Here is a 14,518-nt window from a genome sequence, read left to right as displayed (position 1 = left end):
CTCTATAGGCAGTTAACCAAAAGGAGTGTCAGTCATGTTTTGACAAATGTAAACATCATTGGAAGAAGCATGCGATTTTTAAAATAATTCAACTGTATGACCCACATGTTAGCTCTGTTCTCATTCTTCTGGTCCCTTTCTAAATATAGCCACCCAAGGACAATTACCACTGAACAATGCAGTACACTGAAGACTTTTGTAGGCACAGTGGATTAGAGGCTTTTATAATACTATCCAGCACAAACTCCTTCAAGTGGTCCTTTGCTATTTCCTTTCCTCCTACCCTCTCTCTATTCTGTCTTTTCTATGCATTCCCTCTTAGTTTCTGGGTAGAAAATGTTCCTTTTCTCTTGTTCTGGAGCTCATGGCTAGAGTGAATTTCCCAGGGTCCTTAGCAGTTAGGTTCATCCATGAGACCAAGTTGACTCAATGGAATGTGATGGACAGGTGGATAACACTTCCTGATGGTCTGGCCCATGAATCCTTTCTTCTTCCCCTGCTGGCTCGATGTGAAGTCGAGGAAATGGGGGTGGAGTTGAAGCCTCCATTAACCTGGATCCCAAGTATGTCTGTGTACAATAGCACTAACCCTAACTTTAAATTACAACCTTTATCCTCCATCATTTGAATCATCCTTTGGGGGCTTACATGGGTAACTTTTTATACGTGATCATAACTTCATGTGAGTGAGAAATCAATTTCCATTGTATTAAGTCAAGGGTATTTCCAACTGTATCTGTCACAGCATATAATCTTACATAAATTAATATAGCTATGCCTCTGAGGACTCTTCTACCCCATTTCTGATCTTGAGCCCCTCAAAACTTCTCTCCTCTTAATTATGATGAACAGCACAGCTTGTGGAGGGTGATTCTATACTTGCTCACTTATAAGGAATACAATGCTCAGCAATGAACCCTTCAAGGATGAAGAACTGCTCTTTTAAGAAGAGTTAGATAAAATAATATTTATTTCCCATGACATAGATTTTTCTTTCATCCAACAAATTATCATAAATCACTCAATATAGGCTCTGCCATTCTGTAGGCACTAGAGATAGAACAATGAAGGTCAAACGGTGCCTTCAGTAGTTTTTGGTGTAGTGTTAAAATAGATAACAAAAATATGGTTTGGAAGTTGTAGGAATTTATGGAAGCCAAATGAGGGAGTGGTCCCTCATTCCTAAGGTCCTCACTTATACAGTCCTTTACTATTCATTAAGGTCAAATGAGCAATTTCTCATTCAACTTGGGTATGAGGGAGACCTTCCCAAGAAGGACCTGTCTTAATTTTTATAGAATGAGTAGGAACTAAGCAAGGGACAGAGAAAGGTGTCCCAGCATCATGAGAATCATGAATAAGAAGGCAATGAGTGAGAAATCAAAGACAAGCCTCCCCTTCAAACTGCATTTGGGTCAGACCTGAGATGCAGAGGACATGGGTATGACAGAGGATAGCATTGCAGTTGAGACCAGATCCTGCAGGCATCATGTGGAAGGGTGGATTAGTCAGCTTTTCACAGCTGTGACAAATACCTGGGAAAAACAACCCAAAGGATGAAAGGTTTATTTTGGCTCAAGGTTTCAAAGTCTGTGTTTGGCTGGCTCCATTGCTCTGGGTCTGCATTGAGACAAGAGCGTCAGGATGAAAGGGCATAGTGGAGGAAAGCTGCAGATAATGGCAGGTGGGATGGAGAGAAGGAGAAGGAGAAGGAGAAGGAGGAGGAGAAGGAGAAGAAGGAGGAGGAGAAGGAGGAGCAGGAAGAATAAATGGTCTGAGGTCTACAGAGGAGAGATAATTTGCCTCTCCTCATTTGAAAGTGGTTGAGCAAGGACCAGAAGAAGGAAAGGAAAGAGGGAAGGGCCAGGGATAAGATATAGTCCCAGGGTGGCCACCCAGGTAACCTACTTCCTCCAGCCATGCCCTCGCTGCCTTGTTTACACCTCCCCGCGGTAGTCCATTCAGCTATCAATGGATTAATCCACTGATTAGCCTTTGTGATCCAATCACTTCCCCAAAGCTCCACTTCTGAACACTGCTGCACTGGGGATCAAGCCTTCAGCACATGAAACTCTGTGGGACATTCACATCCATAACATGGTTAATGTGCACCTGATTCCATCTCTTCTTGCCTCCTTAGTATTACATATATCATTTCCCGGTCATTACATCAAATATAACTCCTGTTCTCCATCCATGGCTCTTCCGTGTACTAAGCTTAGTCCCTGGGGTGGAAAAGACTTCCATCTTGCCACCACAGTACTTCACACAATTTCTGTGCAATGTCCCTGGGTGTCCCTAGGGTCAGTCTCTCTACAGGTGAGTTTGTTGAGGAGCCCTCCTAAAGGGAAGACCTCGGAGAGTTGCATAGAGCACACTGACAATTCCCTTCTTTCTGTGCAGCAGAAGAACCTTTGATCTTCAAGCACATTATCATGTTGTTGTATTTTGTCCTTTTTACTTAGATAGCCCTTTACTGTTCATGATGGCTTTTACTTAAATGACTTTATTTGATCGTCTCTACTGTCCTCTGGGATTTGCAGAATGGATCCTAGGATCTCATCATAAAGGAAAACGGCCTGAGGTCTACAGAGGAGAGATAATTTGCTTCTCCTCATTTGAAAGTGATTGAGAACGGACCAGAATTACAATTTAATCCTCATGTTCTAAGCCTCAGTATCCTTGAGGCCAAGCATCACATCTAAATATTGTCACCTTCCCAGTGCTTTACAGAGGCACTTAATGTATGTTTGCTGACTTCACTTGAGATAGAGTTTAAGACCATAGACTTTGAAGTCAAAGGAATCCTGGAGTCAGCACTTGGTTCGTGGAATAGTTGGGGCCTATTGAGGCAGTGGGTTGCTCGTTAATAAGTGAACTGCTAACGTTTCCCCATTATGAGAAACAAAGAGAATGAGGTGCTGAGCACAGTTCCCAGCACAGGGAATTAATGAAATATGCTAAGGATTATTATTAACTTGACCCCTCTTTTCAGTTATTATTATTTTTATTTTGCAAAAATTTAAATGTATTCAGAAATAGAATATCATAGTGAACCACGACTCGCCAAACTGACAGCTTCAGAAATTATCAGCTCCTGCCAATTTTATTTCATATCTGTGCTCATCTTCTTTCCATCCTTATATCACTTTGAAGGAAATTTCAAGCATCATATCCTTTACCTGTAAATTATGCAGTATGTACCTCTAAGACACAGATGAAAAAAATGATAAATACAGTACAACTATCACCCCTTGCCACAAAAATGAACAGTTGTAGCAAATACACAGAATAATATCTCCTCAAAGATGGCCATGTTTATTACTATCTTAATTATGTTTTTGACCTAACAAAGAAGAATGAAAACGGCCGATGTAAGCAATTCATTGATCAGTTGGCCTTAGATCAAGGCAATGATCCTGTATTACTCGGGTGGACCCAGGATAATCACAAGGGTCCCTGCGGGGAAGAGGGAAACAGGGAACCAGAACCGTGCAGATGGCAGGCTTGTGGGCTTTAAAGATAAAAGAGAATAAAACCATGGCATTTTCAGGTAAATGAATGGAGTTAGAGAAGATAATGCTAAGTGAAGTTAGCCAATCCCAAAAAACAAAATGCCAAATGTTTTCTTTGATATGAGGAGGCTAATTCATAGTGGGATAGGGAGGGGGAACATGGGAGGAATAGATGAACTCTAGATACGGCAGAGGGGTGGGAGGGGAAGGGAATGGGCATGGGGTTATTAATGATGGTGGAATGTGATGATCTTTATTATCCAAAGTACAGATATGAAGACACGAATTGGTGTGAATATACTGTGCATACAACCAGAGATATGAAAAATTGTGCTCTCTATGTGTAATAAGAATTGTAATGCATTCTGCTGCCATAAATAAATAAATCTCATGAACACACACACACACACACAAATACACACAAAGAAGAAGAAGAAGATTAGGGGATGGGCCACAAGCCAATGAATGTGGAGAACCTACAAATGTTAGAAGAGACGAGGAAAAACATTCTCCCTCAGAGCTTACAGAAATGCAGCCCTACAGGCACCTTGATATGCCCAGTGATAACCATTTCAGACTCTGGAACCATAAGGTAATAAGGTTTTATTGTGTGTTAAGCTACTGAATTTGTTACAGCAAATTACCACAGGAAACTGATACAACAGTAGTTGGTTAATCTCACCAAATACTCAGTTGGGTTAGCTTACTATTTAAACCCCTAGCTCAGAATTCTAGTATTTATATTTCAATGTTTGGGACTAAATGTCTAAATGTTGCTTTCAAAAATATTTAGAAAGCTTAAAGAGTGAATATGGTCATAGCATCAAAATTAAGCATATTGATTCTAAAATAGAAGGTGATTCTTAATGAAGAATCTTTATTCATCTGTTCATTCTTTTATTCATGCATTTTTTATTTATATAACCACAGAGTCCTACTATGGGTTATTTCCTGTGTTAGCCTTTGGGAAGTTAGATATACTACATTCTTTCTCCTTTGAGGTAGTAGCTATAGGATAGCAGAGATCAAAACTCCAAATTCTAGGTGTACATGTTCAGGGTTAATTTTAGCTCTATCACTTATCAGCTGTTTGGTCTTTGGCAACTGAAGTAACCTCTTTGACCCTCAGTTTCTTCATATAAAATGAGGTTAATAATTGTGCCTACCTCATAGAAGTGCTATGGAGATTAAGTTAATAAATGAAGAACCCATACAATGGTTCCTGGGATGAAAACATTCTGCAAGGATTTGCTTGTTATTATTACACACCAAGAGCTGATGAATCTTGAATCATGCAGATTAGGCACAAGTTCTGAATCCCAGGTTTCTTATCATCAACAAAAGGGGTTTGGCAACAGGAGCCCACCATCTTTAATGAAAAAGCACAAATATTTATTTATTGTTTGTTCGGGGGGATCGTTTTCTCACATTTTTATTGGTGCATTATAGTTGTACATAGTAATGGATTTGTTGTCATCTATTTGTATGTGCACAAAATATAACAATGATTTGGCCCAGTATCACTCCCCAGCATTTCCCCCTCCCTCCCTACCTTCTGGTCTCTTTCCTCTACTCATCTCTCTTTGGTGTTTACGGGACCCTCCCCACCCTGCCTTTCCTGTTCTTTTTCCTCTCTAGCTTCCACATGCAAAAGAAAACATATGACCCTTGGCCTTCTGAGTTTGACTTACTTCACTTAACATAATGGTTTCTAGTTCCACTCATTTTCTTGCAAATGGCATAATTTCATTTCTCTTTATGACTGAACAAAATTCTATTTTGTGTATATATGCCACATTTTCTTTATCCATTCATCCATTGATAGACACCTAGACTTGTACCAAAGTTAATATTGTGAACTGTGCTGCTACAAACATGGGTATGCATTTATCACCCTAGTATGATGACTTTAACACTTTAGGGTAAGTACCAAGGAGTATTACAGCTGGTGGTTTCATTTCTAGTTTTGTGAGGAAATTTTATTCTAATTTCCATAGTGGTAGTACTAATTTACATTTCCACCAATAGTGTAAAAGTGTTCCTTTTTCTCTACATTTTCTCCAGCATTTATTATCATTTGCATTCTTGCTGTCTGCCATTATAAGCTGGACACCACAAATATTTAATACAGTTCCTAGAAAACAGTAGATATTCCATAGGTTCAGGTGGTAATCATTCTATTGTTCTTCTTTATTTTATTTATTTAAATTTGTTATATATGAAAGCAGAATGCAATTCAATTCATATTGGACAAACGGAGCACACTTTTTCATATCTTTGGTTGTACACGAAGAAGAGTCACATCATTGTGTTTACATACATGTTCCTAGGGTAATGATGTCCATCTCATTCCACTGTCTTTCCTACCCCTTTACCCGTCCGTTCCCTCCCTCCCCTTTGCACTATCTAATGTTCCTCCCATGCTCCCCGCAATCCCCATTATGAGTCAGTATCCTAATATCAGAGAAAAGATTTGGCATTTGTTTTTATGGAATTGGCTTATTTCACTTAGTATTATATTCTCCACCTCCGTCCATTTACCTGCAAATGCCATGATTTTATTCTCTTTTAATGCTGAATAATATTCCACTATGTATATATACCACATTTTCTTTATATACTCATCTACTGAAGGTATCTAGGTTGGTTCCACAATTTAGTTATTTTGAATTGTGCTGCTATAAACATAAATTTGTCTGCATCCCTAGAGTATGCTGTTTTTAAGTCCTTTGAGTATAGACCTAGAAGTGGGATAGCTGGGTCAAAGGTGGTTCCATTCACGGTTTTCCAAGGAATCTCCATACTGCTTTTTATAATGGTTGTACCAATTTGCAGTCCCACCAGCAGTGTATGAGTGTACATTTCCCCCCACATCCTCACCAATACTTATTATTGTTTGTATTCTTTTTTTTTTTTTTTTTTTTCTGGGTGAGGATCATTTTTATTTTATTTTTATTTTTTTATTGTTGGTTGTTTCAAAACATTACATAGTTCTTGATATATCATATTTCACACTTTGATTCAAGTGGGTTATGAACTCCCATTTTTACCCCATATACAGATTGCAGAATCACATCAGTTACACATCCATTGATTTACATATTGCCATACTAGTGTCTGTTGTGTTCTGCTGCCTTTCCTATCCTCTACTATCCCCCCTCCGTTTGTATTCTTTTTTTTAAAAAAAAAATTAATATTTATTTTTAGTTTCTGGCGGACATAACATCTTTGTTTGTATGTGGTGCTGAGGATCGAACCCGGGCCGCACGTATTCCAGGAGAGCGCGGTACCGCTTGAGCCACATCCCCAGCCCTAGTTGTTTGTATTCTTAATAGCTACCATTCTGACTGGAGTGAGATGAAATCTTAAGAGTAGTTTTGATTTGCACTTCTCTAATTACTAGAGGTGTTGAACATTTTTTCATATATTTGTTCTTTGATTGCATATCATCTTCTGAGAAGTGTCTGTTCAGTTTCTTGGCCCATTTATTGATTGGATCATTTGGGGGTTTTTTTGGTATTAAGATTTTTGAGTTCTTTATATATCCCAGACGATTACTGCTCTATCTGATGTGTGAGGGGTAAAAATTTGCTCCCATTCTGTGGGCTCTCTATTCACCTCACTGATTGTTTCTTTTTCTGAGAAGAAACTTTTTATTTTGAATCCATCCCATTTATTGATTCTTGATTTTAATTCTTGCACTATAGGAGTTTTATTAAGGAAGTTGGGGCCTAATCCGACATGAAGGAGATTTGGGTCTACTTTTTCTTCTATTAGATGCAGGGTCTCTGGTTTAATTCCTAGGTCCTTGATCCACTTTGAGTTGAGTTTTGTGCATGGTGAGAGATAGGGGTTTAATTTCATTTTGTTGCATATGGATTTCCAGTTTTCCCTGGACCATTTGTTGAAGAGGCTATCTTTTCTCCAATAGATGTTTTTGGCGCCTTTGTCTAATATAAAATAACTGTATTTATGTGGGTTTGTCTCTGTGTCCTCTATTCTGTACCATTGGTCTGCAAGTCTATTTTGATGCCAATACCATGCTGTTTTTGTTCCTTTATAGCTCTGTAGTATGGTTTAAGGTCTGGTCTATTATTCTTTTAGCTGCTCACTTTGCTTCAGAAAGTCCTGGTTCCATGAGGCTGTTGAACTAGGAGGTGCATTTCCTCTTCTCTGCCAGGAGCTCAGTATTTAGCTTCTGTGGTGTAGAAGGAGGTAGCAGGGAGGTAACCACCTGGGGAAAAGGCTCAAAATCATTGCAAGGTTGAGCTCTGCACCAAAAGTCTTCCAGTCTTTTTGGGAAGACTGGTGTCATAGCTGTGCCCTCAGGGAGATCTAGATGTGAAGAAATCTGACTTGCTTTTCACTTTAGAATACAAAGAGGCATGGAAGGTCACGCTCTTGGTTAGGCTGTGTTTGCTGGCAAAGGCTGTCCCTCCCCAGAGCTTAACAACAGGAGTGCTTTCCAGGGAACTGTAGAGGTGGCTGAAAAGACATCCTTCTCTCTTGCTGTGCTGCAACACTCCTTGGGCATTACCTGACTCTTCAAAAAGAACTGAGTTTTAGTGTCTTTGCAGTATACTGCTGGATTTTATTAGTGGGGCTGATCAAAAAGGGGTCCAGGAGAGAAATAAGTGAACTCTATGAGTTTCATTCCAAGTTCTGGCAAAGAACACCTCTTGGGTGGACTAGAGTGAGGACATTAGTCACAGCAAAAAGACTGTCAATTTGCGGGGTGGTAGGGAAGATCCAAGTCCTACAAAGTGACACCAACCTGCACTCTCACCAACAGAGAAATTAAGAGGCAGTTCTTAGAGTGGGGAAGAGAAGGAGTCCTAAACACTATCCCAAAGAAGACTTGGAACTTGCTTGGGACACCGGGGAAACCAAGGCACATGTGCAAATTTCACACGCAGGCATGCACAGCCATAGAATCAGACACAAGCAGTCACAGAGGAACTTTCATACTAATTTCCGAAGTGGTTACACTAATTTACATTTCCACCAATAATATAAAAGTGTTCCTTTTTCTCTACATTCTCTCTAGCACTTCGACTGCCATTATGAACTGGACAAAACAAATATTTAGGACAGTGCCAAGAAAACAGTAGATATTCCATAGATGCCGGTAGTAATCAAGTCACAGAGGCTTCAACCAGTAATCCAAGATTTTGCAGTCAGAAAATCTTTTACTTTTAGCATACATGCAATTTTTTACACTTGATCATTTATAAAAGAGGATAAGGGACAGAAACTATGAACTCTTTTTAGCTTAGGATCCCTAAATATGTAGAGAGACCACGGGCCGCACACCTATCAGTGCTTGGAGATGCTCAGTTTCAAAGCTCCCCAGACCCCTCCCAGGTCTGATAGAGACAAAGGCACCAAGTGAATTCCTGCTTAGCCATCCATTCACCTCCCCTGGGTTCCCTCCAACATGGAAAGATACACAGACTTGAGACCACATTGAGCCAGAGGAAACTGAAAGAACAGCTGTGTTCTCTTCACCCATGAAAAAACAGAGACTAGACTCAGAGGGAAGCATGGGTTCAAGGTCACAGGACCACTTGGGTGCAGAGATAGGAGCAGCAGCCACACCCTGGTCCTCTTTCCACCCCTTCCTTCTTGCCATTCTGCCTACACTGAAGGAAAGAGGTGGGTGGGTGTTCAAGGAATGCAAACCCATGCTTATGTTTGAATATTAAAATTTAATATTGTAATTTTAGCCTAAAACAAGACTGAATTTAAAAGGTACATCTGCTGCTGCTGCTGCAAAAAAAAAATTAAATAATGCAGTTTTAGCCTCAACACACATGATTCTGAGTGATTTGCCCCTGTGGATCTCTTCCTGAGAGCAGGGGCATGGAAAGGCAATTAGCTTGGTGGGGTCTCTCTCTCTATTGGGCATTTCTTTCTTCTCCATCACCCTCATTGCAGCCGTAGCCTCTACATAGTGCCCCAATTTCCCTCTGCTCCTAAGGCACCTCCTCCCACCATCAAAACTGACATTTCACATATTCACCAGGAGAAGAGCTTTAACCACAGGAATTTGTTTTCCGCCAGTTCTGGAGGCTACAAGCCTGAGGTCCAGGGTTGGTTCCTTCTGAGGGCCATGAAGGCCGAATCTGCCTCAGACTCTCTCCTCAGCTTGTAATGACCACCTGCTTCCTGTGTCTTCATCTTCCCTCTCTTTGTGTCTAAGTCTCCTCTTCTTCAAGGATACCAGTTAGATTAGATCAGGGCCCACTCATTGGCTTCATTTTTACTTGCTCACTACTGTAAGGACTTGATTTCCAAATAAAGTCCCATGCTGGGATGATGGGACTTAGGACTTTATGCGGGATGAGAACAGAGTTCAACCTGCAACCCCAGCCAAGCTTGCAGCCCATGGAGAGCGAGCTGGGGCGAAGACAGGGCTTGTTTCTCGTGGATCTCAGACCACCATTGTCCACCTGCATGAGCTTGGGGACAGGTCACCACCTCTGAGAGACTCTGAAGTAAGCAGGGGCCACAGATACTTTTCAAAGCTATGATGGCAGGTACACAGGACAGCATCCGAAAAAGTCCCAGGACAACATCAGAGATGTCAAAGACCCTCAATAATGATTGGTTCCTCCTTTTGTCCACAATAAAAGAACATTCACAGGAAAGGACCGAACTCAGTCATCAAAAAAGAGAACAGCACAAAGGATACCCACACTGCCCTTGGAAAGTTCTGATCAACACAACCTCACATGTGAAAACGAAGAGGCCACGAAGAGTACAATAAAGAAAGCAAAGTGGTCAATGACACAAAGACGTGACCCGTGGGCTCCCCCTCAATATTTACATATTCACAGAGACCCCTCTCATAATTTCTTACTTTCTTTCTCCAATTAGGAAGGGTGACTCCTTGTGTAGTTTTACTTTATATAATAATAATGACATTTATGTTGCTTTTCTGATAAGGGAATACATGTATTGTTTATAAAATAAAATATAAAAATTATATAATATCTCACACATAATATATAATATTTGGTTTGGGGTAAAAATGGGAGTTCATAACCCACTTGAATCTAATGTATGAAATATGATATGTCAAGAGCTTTGTAATGTTTTGAACAACCAATAAAAAAATAATATACAATATTTGGAAATATCATTATTTACTTTTTTAAGTAAAAACCTGTTACCATTGGCATTTAAAAAAAGTGGAATCATATAATAAGTGCCATTTTGGAATATATTTCCTATGTTCACCTACAACTTACTTGCAATAATAAAGGGGAACTGCAAATTGGTGCAATCATTATGAAAAGCAGTATGGGGATTCCTCAGAAAACTTGGAATGGAACCACCATTTGACCCAGCTATCCCACTCCTCAATTTATACACAGAGAACTTTAAATCATCAACTTACTGTGATGCAGCCACATCAAATTTCTAGCAACTCAACTCACAATAGCTAAACTATGGAACCAACTTAGGTTTATCCATTCAACAGATGAATGGATAAAGAAAATATGGTACATATACATAATAGAATATTACTCAGCCTTAAAGAAGAATGAAATTATGTCATTTGCAGGTAAATGGATGGAGCTGGAGAATATCATGCTAGGCGAAATAAGCCAATCCCCCCAAACCAAAGGTCAGTGTTTCTCTGTTATGTGGATGCTAATTCACAATGGTGGGGGCAGTCCTAGGGAAGAATAAAGGTACTTTAGGTATAAGGGAGTGAAGAGAGGGGAGGGGTGTTGGGGGTAAGAAAGATATACTAGAATGAATCAGACATTATTATCCTACATACATATGTAACTATATGACCGGTGGAATTCTACATCATGTACAACCAGAAGAATGAGAAATTTTACTCCATTCATGTATGATGTGCCCAAGTGCACTCTACAGTCATGCATAACTAATTAGAACAAATAAAAAATTTGTCAATATATCTGGAGAGATTTATTGCACCTGTGCCTCTATTGCATCAGTTACTGAACTGTTCCTGAAATCATCTCCTTGCAGGACATTCTAAAGAACTGGGAGAGAAAACAGGAGATACAAGTAAGTGAACAGGTGTCGGGAGGGTGTTTTGAGTGGAGGAGAAAGTGTCCGAGCAGCAGCAGAGAGCAGAGCCCGCACAGGGATGGCACAGCCTCCCCCACAATGTGGGGGAAAGGGCTCCTGCCCAGAAAGTGCCTCCAGTGTCTGTCTGTGATGTCACCGCTGTCTAGTGGCACAGGATTGGGCACATGGGGCCAGAAATCTGGTCTTGGAGCTGCAGCTGATTTTGTTGTACAGACTTCAGCAAGACAATGACTATCTCTGTGCTGGGCTTTCTACATCAGTAAAATAAAGATGGTTAGAAAATGAAATTGTCCCTCTCAGACTCTATTGAAAGAAATCTTGAGCCTTCTAGGAGTTCCTGGAGAGGAAGGGACAACTGAAGGGTTACACAGTATGGAGGAGGATACCCGACCAAGACCAGGGCGAGGTCAAGCCCTGTTCAGCAGTTTCTCCCTCTTATCATGATTCTGTCCCTCGGGCTCTCCCTTCACATCCTGTCAAATCACCCTTCAGATCAACTGAGGATTCCACCTGCAGAGATTGTGAGATCTCCACGTCATCAGAGATGCTTTACCTTGAAGGATGAGGCCCGAGTTCCAAAGTGAGGGTTGCGCTGGCAAATCAGGCTCTCTCAGACTAATTACTGCAGATCTGATTTATTTCCCTCCTTGATGCTGTTTATTTTGTTTTTTATTCAAAATATAAAATTGCTCCCTGAGTTGGGAGATTAATGGCTTTTTTCTCCTTTGGCAACAGATCATCTTCGGGCTGGGTTATAAATAGGAGGTTGGAATCCATGACTCATTGTTTTTCCCCTCTCCATACAGGACGTCCCCTGAGATTACCTGGGTTACATTTTTTTTTAAGTTACAGTCATTAATGCCTAATTATTTGCTGGCTGTTACATTGGATGCTTTTGTTTTTAGGAAATATTTTCTTCTGTGCCCTATTCCTGGAAAGTTTTGTATATTTCAATTGTCTAGAATTTTCAACATCATTGGCAGTGACCTGACTGATTGCACATTTTATTGTTTGATTTAATCATTGAACAAATATGCACTTATTGTTGGCTTGCTGTATACAAAGGATATGAATGGTCCGTTTCCTGCATGCAGCTGGGCTCAGAGATAGGGGATTGCTCCCCAGGTGGATTTATTTTGTCCTTGGAGCTTATTCGTCTGTTTAATATTTATTCTCTCACAGATTCATCTAACATCTGCTGTACCCACAGATTCTTTGGGGGTTTGACTCCAGGGTGGGGCATTTGGTATTCATTCATTCATTCATTGACAATATCAGCCACCAAACCCAATCCCCTGCAAGGTGTAACCCTCCAACTAATCTATGGGATATTCGGAGATTGGAAAACGATTACGAAGGTCTTTGTACAACATATTAAAGTAGCCTTGACTGGATTTAGTATCTTTATTTGTGCTTAATGCTACTTCCTAGCAGTTTAGCTTGGGGCAAGTTACTTAGCCTCTCTGGGCCTCAATTTCCTCATGTATTAAATGGTGAATCCATCAAGGCCCAGTCAAGAAAGTAGAGAGCACTGCAGATATATCCAGTAGAGAGGGATTAACGCAGGTAATCGGTTAATTTTGGGTACTAAAGTCAAAGGGAGAAGAGAGACACTCAGAGGCCAAGGAGCTCTTGCCCACTTTTGGCAGAAGCATAGTCTGCTCTCCAGGAAGAAGTCTTGCTGCTACTGCTCTCAGGAGGCCCTGTGCCTGCCAGGAGTTGCACTCTGGCGCAGACTGCTGTCCTGGGTGGAGGCTCCACAGGAAAAGCAAAACAATCCAGAAACTAACTTCTCCCTTCCTTCAGCTTTCCAGCCTCTTCCCAGTGCCTGCCCCTTGGACAGCCTCACCGGAAGCTGACCCAGGAGCTGGGGAATGTAGCTTGCTGGCTTCCACACCCCTGCAGTGGAAGAGAGAACACGGAGGACAGAAATGGAGCTGACAGCTAACAGACAAACAACCAGCCTCAGTGGAGACAACAATGAAACCCACCTTGTGTAGTGGCTGTGAGATAATAAACAGGCCGAGTTGGTGAAGCCATAGAACAATGCCTGGTACATTGTAAACAATCGCTGTTAACTATTATTACTAATATCTAATGACTTCAGGGAAAGGGGCATAAACATTAATAACAATCAGATTTACATTTGAGAAACTTCAGCAGGGGGTGATGGGAGAATAAGAACATTTATGGGTCATAGGAGAGGCAGGGCCCACTTAGGAGGTGAATGCACCATTTGTGCAGTCAGGGTAGAGAAAAAGAAATTAATTACAGAGTTATTTAGGCAATAGAATTATCTAGACTCAGTGATTCATAGAATTGGAGGAAGAGAGCAGTTCCAAGATGCTTCCCAAATTTGGATGCAGGTGACTAGATAGTAGATGGTCTCATTATTCATCATTTACTCATCAGGGAGAGGATGGAGTGTGTCTTAATGACCATCACTCCCCACAACGAGGATAGAGCTTGGTACACTCTATGTGCCTGATTAATAGTTATTGAGTGAGCCAATGAATAAACAGTTGATAATCCCACTTTGTTAAAGAAGCTGTTGAAGCAGGGAGTGGAATGGTCACATTCCCAGGGTTCTATAACAAGTAGTAAAGTCACATATGTGTTTTCCTCCTGTCCATTATACTTTGCAGTGACCCCATGGACCCCACACAGGCAACATAACACCGCAAACACATAAAATCATTGGTCCAATGCAGCTCTGACCTTGGGATATCTAGAGACCAGGTTCTTCTATTTTAAGAGAGGATCTAGGGCAGGGAGGCTCTTAGGCAGATTGTATCCATACAAAATCTATGGCAGTTGCTGACATTTGCATAGGAACCTCATCAGTAAAGAAATGGAGGTCAATTTCCTTCATAAACAGGAAGTTAGTCGGTGCTAGGAGTTGGGATGTGCCTTTTTAAGATGTGTCTTTC

General features: G+C 40.8%; 1 protein-coding gene across 1 annotated transcript in view; it reads left to right on the top strand.

Moving 5' to 3' along the window:
- Lratd2 (LRAT domain containing 2) overlaps window positions 1-13,627 on the top strand; it is a 74,163-nt gene extending 60,536 nt beyond the window's left edge. Inside the window, exon 3 of the transcript XR_007347205.1 lies at window positions 13,395-13,627. The gene's annotated coding sequence lies outside the window, so the exon portion shown is untranslated. The remainder of the gene's footprint in view (window positions 1-13,394) is intronic.
- Window positions 13,628-14,518: the final 891 nt, after the last annotated feature.

Source organism: Marmota marmota, unplaced genomic scaffold, assembly GCF_001458135.2.
Source record: "Marmota marmota marmota unplaced genomic scaffold, marMar, whole genome shotgun sequence".
Lineage (NCBI taxonomy): Eukaryota > Metazoa > Chordata > Mammalia > Rodentia > Sciuridae > Marmota > Marmota marmota.
This window is presented reverse-complemented; position numbering and strand designations above follow the sequence as displayed.